Below are 16,657 nucleotides of genomic sequence, written 5' to 3'. Positions count from 1 at the left end.
TCCATTGCAGGTGTCCTCGTCGTTCTAGATCTTCCCCAGTCGCGAGTCATAGGCTGGAATGTTCCGTGCTCCCTAAGACGCCGATCAATTGTTTCGAACGTCTTCCTGTTGGGACACCTTCGTTCTGGAAATCTGTCTTGATACAAACGTACCGCGCCACGGCTATTGCCCCGTGCTAATCCATACATCAAATGGGCATCTGCTAACTCCGCATTTGTAAACATTGCACTGACTGCAAAACCACGTTCGTGATGAACACTAACCTGTTGATGCTACGTACTGATGTGCTTGATGCTAGTACTGTAGAGCACTGAAGTCAACATTACCTTCCTTCAATTGGGCCAACTGGCGGTGAATCGAGGAAGTACAGTACATACTGACGAAACTAAAATGAGCTCTAACATGGAAATTAAGCGTTTCCGGGCACATGTCCACATAACATCTTTTCTTTATTTGTGTGTCAGGAATGTTTCCTGAAAGTTTAGCCGTACCTTTCTGTAACATCCTGTAGATGTTCCGTAGCTTCATGTCCTTTCCATTACATATATCATATGGCTATATGCGAAAGTAAACACGGTGGATTAATACAACGTTACGTCCTGAAATACCAAACATTAATAGAGTGAGTTCTCATTGACTCTCATCAAACAACGTAGGGATTGTTCAAAAAACCATAACAGTATTTTTTGCAATTATATGTTTCCTACACAGAAGATGGGCACATAAACCGAACTAATATTGGGTGTATAGCATTTCGTGCAGTTTATGACACCAAAATAATGTTTTCGTCAATGATAGCAGGCAAAGAAGCAATTATTTTGCTAGATTGTTAATATCCTTCCTTTTTTCAGCTGCCTAGGTACTGAAGCAAACTGGTGTTCTTTTAGCAGAGAGTATAATTTGAATGACAGTTACATGGCACACTGACATAACACAAATATAACCGTTCCTAATATTTACCGTTTATATTTTGACATCGTGAAACATTTACCATATGTATACCATCAACAATTTTTTCTGTGTTTTGCATGTACAGTGATTTTATATTGAATCATTCGATCGGTTTGTTGTCCCAATTGTCTTTATGGGTGTACTGTAGTGAGAATCCCTACACATACCAGAATAAATATGTGTAATAAAGAGTGTTTATAAAAACAATGCTTCCATTTATTCATAGTGCTTGTTTTGGACCACACGGTTAAATGCTCTTATGCCTTTTTGCTCCAACACTTCAACTCATATAACGGTGGAAAATTTCACGTGTGCAGGAACATATCGCGAGAAGTTATACAAATATTATAAAACAGAAAAATTATAAATATTTATAAACTACACATTTCCGTTACCCGACAATACACAGCAATGCAGAACTGCTTCTGTGCTAAAGATGTTAAAAATTTCGGCCTCTGTGGTGATGATGGGTTGCGTATCGACATACTAGAGCCTATTTTACACTCTCAGGAATCTCAGACGATTAACGATCAGTAGTTACGAGCTTCTTAGCAACGAGAGTCTTGTGAGTATTGACTGAATGCTTTGCACATGAGCCCACAAACAAAACCTTTTCACGTGATCCCACAAGAAGAAATCAATCAGTGTAATGAATGATGTCTGAGCTGCTCATGGAAGAGCAGGATGAGGAGCACGGTCAGTCTACAGTTGTCTACACTATAATCAATGTTCTACCTGCCATTGAGTAAAAACTGTTCTGGTGTTCTATCTCTTTGAAACAGTTGCCTAGGACTCACTGGGGTGCATCTTCTAGCAGCCCTGGGACAACAGTTACAAGGAATCCACTGTAACCAGCACCGTTCAGTGTTGGAAATATACAAAAAAATTGAAGCACCCAAAAGGGGAAAAGAAAACCAACAGGCTGAGAGAGTATGTGATATTATCTGAGAGATTACAGTATCAACTCAAATTACAAAAAATTTGGCTGTATGAGCCCACTTATCAGTATGAGGTTGCACCCTCTCTGGACTGGATGCATGTACTGATTCGGCTAGGAGGGGTACCACAAAACCGTTATACCCTCTGCTGAGGCAAGCTGACGCATATGCGCTGTAAATGGCACTTGATACCCTCGTACAAGCACTGGCACAGAGGTCATGTCCGAGCTGGCCCCACACGTGTTCTGCAGGGGCATATCTCAGAAATAGCTAGCCACGGGAGCACCTCAACATCACACAGTTCATAGACACATATGGAATTTGTGGACGAGTATTGTTCTTCTGAAAAACCGCACCACGATATTGTGAGATGAGAGGTAACACATGAGGACGCAGGATGAGCGGGACCTACCGTTGTGCCATGAGGACTCCCTCTATCACTACTATCCATGAAATGAAATCACTGGCTCCCCACACGATGGAGTAGCACCGCTATGCCTCTCCAGAAACTGGAAGAATGGGACGTCTCCCCAGGTGGCCGCCATACTCGCCGACGATGGTCATCCAGGATAGTGTAAAACCGTGATTCATCGCTGAACATTGTGAGGTGCAGTTCTTCAGCAGTTAATGCCATCCGGTTGTAACACCACTTCCAATGCAACCGTCTGTGTTGTTAACGGCAAACAATGCATGGGATAGCAATTCTCTATGCCGACTCTTGTAGTCTCCAAACGATGGTGTTGGACGACACGGACTGTTCGAGGGAGTCCATACTTACTGTCGGATGGCAGGTGCAGATATGAAAGAGCTACAATGTGCTTGGTGCACAGCATTTCGTTTTCCCTTATGGTGACCACATGTGGTCCACTGACGAGGGTCATGCCTGCTATCACGATACTTCGCACTATAATATCGGGCGACTGTCACATCCTAATGCACCACAAATCTAGATGTTGCAAGATTCGACCATCTGGCCAAATGGAGACCCACAGCGACGCCCCTTTCAAGTTCTGTCATGTGTTGATAACGCTGTCTCACACGAAAAAGCAGCATCTCCGTCTTCTTCACAGTGATCACTCAACATCTGACGCTGTTCACTCCCCTTACATAACCTACCAGATGTGGCAAGAATATTAAACACGAACAATACTAATGTACGTGGTGGCCGTTAATCCGACACAGGGAGATCGCCAGCGGTGTGTACGTGTACATGTACATCAGACGTTACCTTCTAATTGTTTCACTTCTTTTGTCAAGTAGTGTATGTAAGATCCGATAACAAAATCGTTAACAGTACCAGTACGCGTAAGTTTCCTTTACCAAAAACATGGCAGCATATGTCATCTGTTGTAGATATGACAGAATACGGTGACACAGTGGACAACCTTTCGGAATTAGGAGATTTCAGATTTCTATTTTCTGTCCAGCCACAGAATGCGTGTGTATGACGCGAAGGATTGGAAGCCGCCACCTTATACACGAGTATACATAAACACTGAAGCGCCAAAGAAACGGTATAGGTATGAGTATTCAAATACAGAGGGATGTAAACAGGCAGCATACGGCGCTGTCGTCGGCCACGCCTATATAAGACGACAAGTGTCTGTTGCAGATTTTAGATAGGTTACTGCTGCTATAATGGCAGGTTATCACGATTTAAGTGGGTTTGAACGTGGTGTTATAGTCGGCGCACGAGCGAAGGGACAGCATCTTCGAGGTAGCAACGAAGTGGGGATTTTCCCGTACGAGCGTTTCACTAGTGTACCGTGAATATCAGGAATCCGGTAAAACATCAAATATCCGACACCGCAGGGACTGGAAAAAGAACCTGCAAGAACGAGGCCAACGACGACTGAAGAGAATCGTTCAACGCGACACCCTTCCGAAAATTGCAGCAGATTTCAATGCTAGTCCATCAATAAGAGTCATCGTGCGAACCATTCAACGAAACACCATTGATAAGGGCTTTCGGAGCCGAGGGTCCACTTGTGAAACCTTGACGAGACAAGGTTTTACGCTTCGCCTGGGCCCGTCAACACTGGCATTGTTCATGACTAGAAACATGTTGCCTGGTCGGACGAGTCTCGTTTGAAATTGTATCGAGCGGATGGACGTATACGGGTATGGAAACAACCTCATGGATCCATGGACCCTGCATGATAGCAGGGGCCTGTTCAAGCTGGTAGAGGCTCTGTGATGTGGGGCGTGTGCATTTAGAGTGATATGGGACCCCTGATATATCTAGATACGATTCTGAAAGTTGACACATACGTAAGCATCCTATCTGATCATCTGCATGAATTCACATCCTTGTGCATTCCGACGGACTTGGGCAGTTCCAGCATGACAATGCGACACCTCACACGTCCAGAATTGCTCAGAGTGGCTCCAGGAACACTCTCCTGAGTTTTAACACTTCCGCTGGTTAGCGAACTCCCCAGACATGAACATTATTGAGATGCCTTCCAACGTGCTGTTCACAAGAGAGCTCCACTCTCTCGTACTCTTACGACACGAAAGATCGTAAGCCGCCATTTCGTTTTATTTATTGATTTATACATGATTATTTCGTGCTTTACACTGGCTGGTCGATAAAGTAGGCGTCGGACATTCTTAAGTAGCCAGTTTAGCTAGTCTTGGAGGGCTAACTTACTCCCAAGGTACACGCGCCGATAAGTAAAGTTCTGACAATGTGCCTACGACGTATGCTCTATCTATTCTCCGATACTGTTCTATAACTCAATCCCTTCCAACGTTTTCTAATAATAACGAAGAGGCTGCAATTTGTGAACACTTTTGAACGACACAGTTAATTTATTTGTCTTTAACTTCAAGTATCACATCTCTGCTTGTTCTGATCGCACTCACACGACAATTACACTCTCTCACTTGTCACGATCTTATATTGGTTTACAATTGCTGCCCCGTAATTATATAACAGCTCCCCAGATAACTATTACTGTTTTAACCACCATCGCTTTACTCATATACGTACGTACGCGTCCTACTCGCGTGATAGTTCTGTCAGCCTTGACCCACCCTTTCGCGCCAGACGATCTCCATGCACCAACCTGACCTAAGAGCCATTCCCGTCAGTGGTGCCGCAGTGTTGTAACAAAGAAGTGTAGGAGTAGATTCGATCCTTCAAGAACAGGATCGATGTCTGTATCCTTACAGAGTTTGATTCCTCTTTCTTGCTCAATCTAATCATATGTTTCATTTATAATGACCTTTCTCTCGACGGGACATTAATTTATAATCTCCTCTCCTGTCTCTCTTGGTTACTTCGCCTGATCTAAACCAACTAGAAACATGTGATTTTCTGTATGTTGTTGTAGGAGCTAAACTTTAAACTCCACTTGACGCGTAAAATTCACTGTCTGCAATACCTGCACCATCCGTGAACTGTATGAGTACAATATTGATATTCGTGTAAACTTTGGAAGACCACTGACAGCTTCACAATTAAATCTAGTGCAACGCACCGACTTCTGGAGGCAGCATTCCCAACAGTCCTCTTTCATATCGAGTCGTCTGGCGTATTTTACACTGTCTTTACCGCACAGCCTAACACAAAAGTAAGCACAGTTACTAACCGAACATTTCACTCTGTAACGAGCCACAGGAGACCACAAGTTACTAACGAACGTCTTGGGACGGCGTTTAGGGCTCTGCACGCCCATTTCCAAGACCAGGATTCAAATCCTCGCAAGGCCTTCGGGATCTATTGGCTTTTACGTGATCTCACTAAATCGATAAAGACTGATTTGTTTCCCTACGGTTCTCCAGTCCGAGCTTTTGCTGACTCTTTATTGGAATAGACGTCGAAAGGACCTTACACTATATCTTTTCTTCCTTATTAAGTATTCTTTGCCTCAAAATGCTCAATCAGTATTCAAAATTTGGTTGGACTATGTTTCTGCATATGTCTATGTGCGTGTGCGTGTGCGTGTGTGTGTCTGTCTGTCTGTGAAAATCAGTTTCCAAGCATTTCCGATTACGAGACTGTGTTGGATTCTACGTTCCTTGCAACGAACGAACTATAAACTTAACCAGGCTGGAAATGAGCGAATTTCAAGTTTAATGTGACCGTCCACAGTGAGATTTTAATTTTAACTAGAAGGTGCCGCTGATTAAGTTACGTTATTTTCAACGAGTATTCGAGAACACATTTAACTCCTCGTTCCATTAAACTTCCGTTACCTTTTAACGAAGTTCTTTAAACAGAAAGTTCGCAGGCAAATTGTCACCGTCACACCTTTTCAAGCACTGGCGCAGGGACCTCTCAGCTACCTCTCCGTCAGAAGAGTAACTTGTGCGTCCGAGGGAACCATTGTACTTTACGTGAAACCCCTACACGAAGAAGTGGCAATGAGTTACCGTCGTCTTGGATTAAGACTGATTGTCGCTGCTTTGCAAGGATCCCCATTGTTTCCTGTCTCCAAAGCAATCTTCTGTTTTTACCTAAATTCGCGATGATTCAATCTTTCCATTAGGACGCGCTATTCATATATTCGCTGCCATAATATTGGAAAATCTCACAAAAGCAATTGCTCGGTAAATCAAGACGACAGCTGGCATAAAAGCTAAGTATATTGTTAGCGTTAGAGTACTGCATAAAGTTACCACCTGTAACTCAGAGGTCGTAATCGAGAAGGAATACAGATCGAAATCAACATAACGATCGCCAAGTTATGACGACCATTGCCGAGGCACGTTGACGTAAAATGTAAAAAAGGGAGCAACAGTGGTGTTATTCCTACACACAGGTATTAGTTTCAGCTCCTTTCTTTCATAACCAACCCCACGGCATCAAACCTCGCGTGTTGTGAGATAATAGTTTGTGTACGCTTGTCCTAAATGTTTGTCACTTTGATGATTACCATGTACTGAAGGATATTTTCACTTCATCCTATAAGAGGAAGCGCGAGTGTCGGCATGGTGAGCATATATTCTATATTCTCCCTAATTACAGAGGTGGCAGCCTAATTATAGAGGTGGCAGGGCAAGTATCCTTCAACTGTTCATACTGTGAGGCGTCCGTATGTAAAATAAAATAAAAAAGAGAGAGAGAGATAAAATTAAGGTCAACCAATGGCATTCTGGCGAATGTACGTCACTGTTTAACTTTATTCACTCAATGAAACAAGACTAAAAATACGCTTCTACTACTATAGACCCCTTTTGCAATCACTGAAATCGCTACTGTATTGGAAATTAAGATCAGGCTTCAAGAGTAAGTCTGCATGAGAGCTACCCAATGAGCTGAGCTCTGTTCCAGCACAGATCAATATCTTTCTATGTACGAAAGTTGAAAGTTACAAGAGTTGTTACATCGAGAAAGTTCAGAGAAGGACAGCAGGTTTTGTATTATTGCGACATAGGGGAGAGAGTGTCACTGAAATGATACAGTATTTGCGATGGACATCATTAAAACAAATGCGTTTTTCGTTGCGGAGCAATCTTCTCACAAAATTCCAATCATTAACTTTCTCCTCCGAATGCGAAACTATTTTGTTGACGCCGACATACATAGGAAGAAACGATCACCATGATAAAATAAGGGATATCAGGACTCGTGCTCAAAGATACAGGTGTTCGTTCTTTCCACGCGCTGTACGATATTGGAATAACAGAGAATTGTGAAGGTGGTACGGTGAACCCTCTGCCAGATACTTAAATGTGACTTGCAGTGTATCCATGTAGATGTAGATGTAGATATCTTGCGATTATCTGAAAACCACTATCAACCACAAAACGTATATAGTCGGACGAAGTATCACGCAAGAATCCTCAAATCTTTCCACTTTGGTGTCTCGCTGCCCAGGTCCCCAGACACCAAATTCCTGTTGCTTTTGGGTTTCGTTAGGCTATTGTGTTTTATCACATCTGCTGAGACCCAGTTTTACGTGGCGACTACATTATTTATGTTGATGTGAAGTGTGACAGCTGTCCTAGATCAGGGTGTTAGACTGCTTTGGATTTTATAGATGCAACAACTGTACTATCCCACCGACTATGCCTTTAGGTAATTAAGCCGTATCAGTATGTAGATGCCCAACGAAGACTGAACTATCATTTGGTATTCAAGGCTTTTTAATTAAAGCTTAATCACGGCCCTTCAGACTTCAAAAGGGTGGTGGTGCAGTGACACTATAATTTAATTTTGTGAGTAGGTGAGATGCATATGTAACGGAAATCAAACTTATCATAAATTCTATTGTTTATTATAGATCCTCACATAAAACGAGTGCAGTAGTTGTATTGAAGTATAATACGAACATGTTTAATAACATCCTATTCACTGACAAATTACCACAAGAACATGAAATAATTACAAGTAACCAAGGTTGGTGGAGGTTCAAGACAAGGAAGCGATAGGTAGGTTGCGATCTGACGACAGTGATTGCCAAAATTTGAGTTCGTAAAATTACGGATGGCAGAAGGGCGTCTTCCTCCTGCACATGAATACCGTAACGTGTACTGAGTACATTGCGACCTGTACATGCCGACGCCGGTGGCCGATCTTACCATTGTGTTAACAGCGGTATTGTGCTGTCCGCCAGTGCTGCTGTCGGCGGGCGCTGTGTCGGACGATTCCTGTGAATCCGAAAGAGCTACCTAACGTAAATGCTCCAGTTGGAGCTGCAAAGTGAATGACTACCTCTCACACCGAATACTGCGAGCAGAATTCGAAGTGCTTCTCTCACCAACAGCGGACGAAGTGTCTCCGTAGATCCTTTTGTCTTCCCTCGTAGCATTCGCCCCTTCTTCCACAGCCAGTCCTAGCTTCTCACGAGCAGTCACCCAATGACAAGTGTCGATTCTCCTGAAACGTCCTCCCACATCTCAAAATTTTCCAAAACTGCTACATCAATCAGGCTGATCAATGAAATTCCCTCATTTTTGCACCCAGAGGCCTACAACTAAATAAAGTAACTTGTTTTGGCTCTGTGCCGTCGGTTCCTCAACCGAGTGCGTCATTGTGTTACAGCACGTTGTTTCCTACGACCCTCCTAAGATTCCTACCTGCTTTATAAATATGTCAGACCAGCTATTGGTATTTTCGGGACGAGAAAGTTTGCATGGGGCTTAATTAAAAAAAAATGAAATGCAATAAAAATAATTTTAGTAGCTGTGAGTCCGGTTACGAAATCTCGTAACCGGTTGGCCCTGAATAGTATTAGTACGCAATCTGACTGCATAAAATAACAATAAAGAATGAAAGGAAATTTCCGTTAACACAATTGATTAGTTAAGTCCCCTGCAACTATAAAAGCTACGAAACAGCTAAGCACAAGTGTAACTGTTCTGTGTGTGGTAGTGTGGTTCAACGTACATGTATCTGGCACGGTTCTTCCTCAATACGAGAAGAAATTTTAAACACCATTTACAATGAACTAATTGAAAAACCACAAATACTATAATTGCACATAGAAACCAGAATCACAAGTCTAATACATGAACACGAGCCAGATGCTTTGTTGATTGAACCTGTGACCAAGAGGCATTATTACTAAGGAGATTTGAAATAAAAAAAAATTTGTTACCTCCATATATATTGACGAAAAATACACTGTGATCATTGCAACATCTTCCATATATACATTACACCAACCGAACAGCATCAACTCTCTCGGCCAGCAGAAGAATAACTACACACGACATGCTCTCAACTTGTACTGCTCTCGACACCCTCTCAAGAAGCACTGCCCACGGCAACCTCTGAACTACAGGTGCTCTCGAAATTCTCTGAACAACTACTGCGCCAGTGGAGGCGGCGAAATAATACTCTTTGGCGCAATCTCTGTCGCTGTGACTCAGTGTAGCCACCTTTCATATGCCTCTCCTCCACGGGATAGAATTTGATAGTATTTTTGCCAGCATTGGTGGTGAAAATAATACCAAATTCGTCAAAAAAATACAGACAAAAATAAAAGACGATATTAATAAGTAAATATCACTTAACTAAATAAATTTTGGCTTTGCACTGACCCTTCAATAACCTAATGTATAAAATACAGTGAGGAATACAATACTTGCATACATGTGATTTTACATAATAGTTTACACAAGTATTATTCAATCAATAGCACCAGCAATGACGAATAGGTGCAGGTAAGAGTCTCATAACATTTCATAGACAGTAAAAACACAAAAAATCAGTTTATACAAGTATTCACATAAAATCTTTTCAATAGTTCAATAAACAAGTAGCACTCCTCAGAGTAGTTGACAGTTCCAACAGTAGCACCCAGCAATGGTCAACAGGTGCAAATAGCAGTCTCATAACATTTCATCAGCAGTATTTAAATAGCTCCAACAGTGGCACCCAGCAATGGCGAGTAGGCGCAAATACCAACAAGTGACATCATTTCAGTAGAAGCAGTTCCATCAGTGGCACACAGAAATGTTGAACAGGTGCAGACAGCAACAAGTAACATTATTTCAGTAAAAGCAGTTCCATCAGTGGCACCCAGCAATGTCGAGCAGGTGCAGACACCAACAAGTGACATCATTTCAGTAGAAGCAGTTCCATCAGTGGCACCCAGCAATGTTGAACAGGTACAGACAGCAATAAATGACATTATCTCGGTAGAAGCAGTTCCAACAGTGGCACCCAGTAATGTTGAACAGGTGCAGACACCAACAAGTGACATTATTTCAGTAGAAGCAGTTCCATCAGTGGCACCCAGCAATATTGAGCAGGTGCAGACACCAACAAGTAACATTATTTCAGTAGAAGCAGTTCCACCAGTGGCTCCCAGCAATGTTGAGCAAGTGCAAGTAACAGTCCCTAATATTCACTATCAATAATTAAACAGTTCATCAGAGTTCATTAGCAGAAATTAAACATTTCCAAGTGGCACCCATCAATGTTGAACAAGTGCAGGTAACAGTCCATAATATTCTCTATCACTAATTAGACAGTTCATCAGCAGAATTTAAACATTTCCAAGTGGCACCCAACAATGTTAATACGGTTAAGAACGAACAACAGTTTAAATGCACACACAATTGCTTTTACAAAATTATTATCAATGCTCTTACACTAAACATACAAATTATAATAAACACACAAATTATATCAGATAATTGTCATATTAACTATTACAAATACACAAATATCAGTAAACCTATAATATTTATGGGTGTCAGTGCAAGCCACAACAAACAAGTAAAATAATATTTAGGAGATAGGTCGGTACTAATTATTTGGGATTAGGAAAGGAAAACACGCAAAACACAGTCACTCGTCTTTCATCCACATATTGAGTACATAATTGACTGGTGTTAACTGTGTAAATGCAATTCTGTCAAAATTTGATGTTCAACATGTGTATCAAGTAGTAGTCGCAACAGTGTATAACAGTCAATAATAGTTAGTCAACGTCATAGTCATCCTGTCAAGACCAATGTTTGCCAAGCCAAATCAAAATGTACAGTTGCTGAACAACTATCAGTATGCCAAGATATGCAAATACTTCCCCTCTCCAAAAAAAGTATATACTGCTTATTCATTTAAAAAAGTGTGTGTGTAGACAATCTTCCTTCCACTTGAGTGTTCTAGCCTGCCATCTTCATCCTCCTTGTTCAATATAAACCAACAAAAAAATATATGTTCCTCACTTACATTACCTCTTATCCACCAAAACTCCAATAATCATCAGCATCACATAGTCTCAATACTTCAATAATACCTCTTACGTCGATACAATAAACCTTATCATCAATACCATTTACCTTACCTCTTGTCCACCAAAACTCCAATAACCATCAACTTCACACAATCTCAATGCCTCAATACCTCTTCAATACGTGGATACATATAAACCTTATCACCAATAGCATTTCACTTCCATAACAACTCTTTCCTCTAGTCAGTCTCCTCGAACAAGTACAGATAAAATCCTAGTGCAAACTTCAATTCATCATCCCATACAATCCAAAGATACCATGTCCACACACAACCTCTGCGTAATCCACCTGACCCAAATCTTCTACTCATTATGAATTATAAAATACATTTTGGTTACCTTGACCATCATTAAATAAAAGAAATGCACACATGACCTCTAACAGCCTTTAGTTTGAATAACTTTCAGTAAGTAAGTACGAGTACGGAGTGTGAATGATAGTAATATTTCACAGTGTGTACACCACTTCAAGAATTATGGCAAAACAGAAGCAAACATGTGGAGTATTTCTTGTGTCAAGTGTCACTTGCTATTTCAATTGCTCACGATGACTGCAGTGTAATAACTGTCAATGGTCTAAACCTAGTGTTGGTATTTCATGTCGTTAGCTTCCTTTCTATTAGCATAAATTTATACAGCTTCCATAAAACCTCCAGCTCATGTGACTTCAATGAAGTTTCTTGTATCAGTGTCGTTGGTAGAATTATAGCAGCTCATTTTCTTATCTTAAAATATAAAGCACTGAGCGTAAGCAAAACATGCAATAGCGAGTAAATATACCAGTAGAGAACAGAATGTCAACAAGTGGATGCAGCACAATCCCTACAACGAGGCTCTGCCAAGCGAGCAAACTATAATTAATACCATAGTGGGACCTAAACTCCAGGTTCATACACCGTATATCAGCATTTCTATACACCAAATTAAAGAGTAGTTATGACAACACAACAGAAATGTGTAAATATGCAATCCATACGCAAAGCAGCAAATATATATCTTACATAATAAACAGGTCATTAGCATCATATCAGCATAAGCAAATAAATGTTCATATGTAATCTTAATAAGTAAACATGAAGGCGCAAGCAGATAAATCACAATGTATAACTTACATACATAACCATATCAGCACAACTAATCAGGTGACAATTAAAATTTAAATAAATAAGCACAGCAGGCACATAATAAAAAAATATGACATCAGTGAAGAAGCACAGCAGCTAAGCGATGCATAATATACATAAGTAACAACCCTGTTCATTGATCAATCATTGTCAAAATCAGTTAACACAAAGTATAAATCACGTAATCGCGAGCAGCAAATTATGTATAAAGTACATACCTAAGTAGAAATATGTTACCTGAAAAATAAACTCAGTTAATAGTTACCTTTTTAGTTTATTAATTTTTTCTTCGAAATTACATTCTTCCTGAAATTTTTCGTTAGCAAGTCCTCTTAACGTCGGACACTCACAGAATTTACCTGAAGTTCTTAAATATTTTATACAGCTGAATCCTGAAAAAAACTGAACGTTAATAACATAATTTATCAAGTCACTATAGCTTTATACTGAATTTATTCGGAGAAATTAGACTGTGTATTTGTTTACGGCTGCCAGTGCATTCGCACTGAGTGCTCGATCAGCTGTAGGTACGCGTGACGTAGGAAGTAATTCTTTGCGGTCAACGACTGCCTTGTGCGGCGCGCAGACTTGACTGTTGCTTTGAGTATGTGCCGCCGCCAGAACACGGCGCGGTATCCTTATATTCTCTGCATGTTGACGTATAACTGTTAATTTCTCAAAAGCATGTCATTCCACAAAAATTTTAACGTTCTATATATGATGTATTCCCTTAGAGCGCCGAGATTTAAGAGTTTCTACTTCGACAGTGTTATCATGAATAATTTTGCGAACTCAATATGGACCGTTATAAAGCAGAAAAAATTTGCGACACAAGCCTTTTCCTTTGTGAGACAAACGGTGAGACTTAATTAACACCTTTTGACCCACTGACAATGTTTTTAAACGACCAGGACGTTTAGCTGATTTCTCTCTTCTACCAGCCGCAGATGCAATATTTTGTAGAGCCAGGTTGACAACTTCAGAATGCCGCAGTTTCCGTGTAGGCGGAAAAGGAACGATTTGAGAAATGCGATTTGTCGGTGCTTTATGTTTTAATATCAATATAGGCGGTAAAGAAGTTAAATCATTAGGGAGTTTATTCTGAATGTTTTGAAAAATATGAAGATACTGATCCCACATTCTGTGATTCTGATGACAATAAAGACGACGCAATGTATTGATTTCCTTCATCCATCTCTCTGAAGCATTAGATTGAGGGTGAAAAAGTGAAATGGAAATTGGTTTAATCTTACGACGCTGTAGAGTACGAAGCCAAATTTTAGAGCGAAACTGTGATCCATTATCTGATATAACTTTATCAACATGACCCACTTCTTTAAGAAAATGTTTGATGAAAGCCTTAGATACTGAACGAGCTGTTGCTTTGCATAAAGGTGTAAAATACACATATTTTGATGTCAATTCCACTGCTACCAAAATGTACGCAAAACCATTAGTAGAACGAACCACTGGACCGAACAAATCGACTGCAGCCATCTCCTTTAATTTCGCTGGAATGATAGGAAACAACGGTGCTCTGTGAGAAATAGTTGGCGGCTTAGCCTTTTGACATAATATGCATTTGGCAAGAACAAATCGAATACGTTTTTCCATATTACTGAAGTAGCAATTTATTTATGAAAGCATTTTCTGGGACCAATGTGTGCATAACCGAAATGTGTATACCAAATCAATTTATTAACCCACTCATCAGGAATGCAAACTAACTAGAGTTGTCAACCGATTTTCGTTTAAAAAGATTATCATTGCGAACTAAATAGTACTGTCTAATCGCTACGCTTTCCTTTCTCCTCCACTTCTCCTTAATGTCCTTCCAGATTGGATGCTTGTTTTGCTCCTTAGCGATGTCCTGGAGCGAAGATGAAATAAAGTTCTCAAACGCAACACCTTGAATATAAATCAAACAATAATTGTTTTCTTTGCGTTCCTCCTCAGCACTTTGTTTCAAACCCATAGGTGCTCGTGATAAAGCATCAGCAATAATATTTGAAGAACCCTCTATGTAAACAACACTAAAATCAAATTCCTGTAGATACAGCGCCCATCGTGACAATCTTCCATGTGTTAATTTTGTTGACATAAGAAATTCCAGAGCTCGATGATCGGTGTAAACCTTAGTATGTCTGCCATACAAAAATATGCGAAATTTTGTGAAAGCCCAAACAACAGCCAAAGCTTCAAGTTCCGTAATCGAATAATTCTTTTCTGATTTAGAGAGAACACGATTTCCAAATGCAATAGTTTTCTGTACTACAATGCCGTTTTCTTCTATCTCTTGAAATAAATGTGCACCTAGACCTTTGTATGATGAGTCCATCGCCAAACAAAAATCTTTAGATAAATCCGGATCTGAAAGAAGTGGAGCAGCAACTAAAGCATCACGAAGTTGTTCAAATTCTGATTGAGCTTCCTCATCCCAACACCAATTAGAATTCTTTCCAGATAGTTCACATAAACGAGGTGTGGCCAAATTGTCCAATCTAACAAAGCATCTAAGAAAAAGATAGACTGCAAGGAAACTACGAACATCACGTTTTGTAGTAGGAACAGCATAATTACGAATAGCGTCTAGTTTCTCTGGATCAAGAAGAATACCTTCTGTAGAAATAATATGACCAAGAAATTTCACCTGAGAACGACCAAATCCAGATTTTTCCAAGTTCACTGTAACGCCAACTCTTGCAAAAATACAGAATAATGAATCCAAAATTTTATTATGCTCACTCCAAGAAAGTTTAGCAATAAGAATATCGTCAACATATGAAGTAATATTGTTACGAAGATAAACAGGTAAAATTTCATTTAAACCACGAATGAATGCTTCTGAAGATACAGTAAGTCCAAACAGTAATTTCCGAAATCACTTTTGGGTAAAATAGTCATATCCGGTTATTCTTTACCTACTCCTTTTCTAGACAGATTGATAGTTGAAGAGTTGTTTTGATAGATACAAAGAACAGTAAAAGAGTAGGCAGCAGTGCAGAAAACTAAAATGGAAATAGCACCACTACAGCTCGGGGCCCTGTGCACGCTACAGCACATATTCACTTAGTGTAGTGAATCCCCTGAGGACATAAATAGCCACACATAAATTCCAGTTTGTGACTTAGTGGCCAATTTGGTGGAAGTGCGTACATAAATTGATCTAACCATGAACATGGACGTATGTCATTCTTGGAATTGCGAAAGATCTTAAAATTCCGAACAGTTAAAAAGTGTTTACAGTCAAAGTCTTCGCCTCGTGGCGACAAAGACCTACCGCGTCTGTCCCAGTCCGAATGTCGATTATTGTCAAGTTCGCGCGCCTGGCGCTCTCTTGTTCCATCTCGTAAATAAAATAAATTATTTTCTTCCAAACCCGCTGCTATCGTTGATTCTAAATTTCTTCTACTGTCTTTTCCTACGATTTCGCTTTCAATTTGTTTGACTTACTTTCGTAACGTCTCAAATTCCCTTTTAACGCGTTCATTAAATTTTCCCTGATTTTCAACATGTTTATTTATGTTCTGGTACTCTTCGGTTTCTGTAAATGGCAATGGAGCTGTATCATCTGAATCTCTGTCCCCATTTAAACTAAAACATGTCAATTTACCTGAAATCTCCTCGACTCTTTCCGATAAGTCACCTATTTGTTCTTTCTGTTTATTTACGTCTTCTGTACGTGTCGCGACTCGGGTTTCAGTATTGACACATTTAGTTGTGTTAGGTTATTTATTCTGTCATTTTATATGGATTCCTCAATTCTTTCAAATATTTCTTTCTTATCGTGTGCACGTTGAAAATTTAACTCTGAAAATTTTTGTACTATCAAATGGCTCTGAGCACTATGGGACTCAACTGCTGAGGTCATTAGTCCCCTAGAACTTAGAACTAGTTAAACCAAACTAACCTAAGGACATCACAAACATCCATGCCCGAGGCAGCA

This window comes from Schistocerca serialis, chromosome 2 (assembly GCF_023864345.2).
Source record: "Schistocerca serialis cubense isolate TAMUIC-IGC-003099 chromosome 2, iqSchSeri2.2, whole genome shotgun sequence".
In the NCBI taxonomy this organism is placed as follows: Eukaryota; Metazoa; Arthropoda; class Insecta; order Orthoptera; family Acrididae; genus Schistocerca; species Schistocerca serialis.
Note: the sequence above shows the minus strand (reverse complement) of the source record.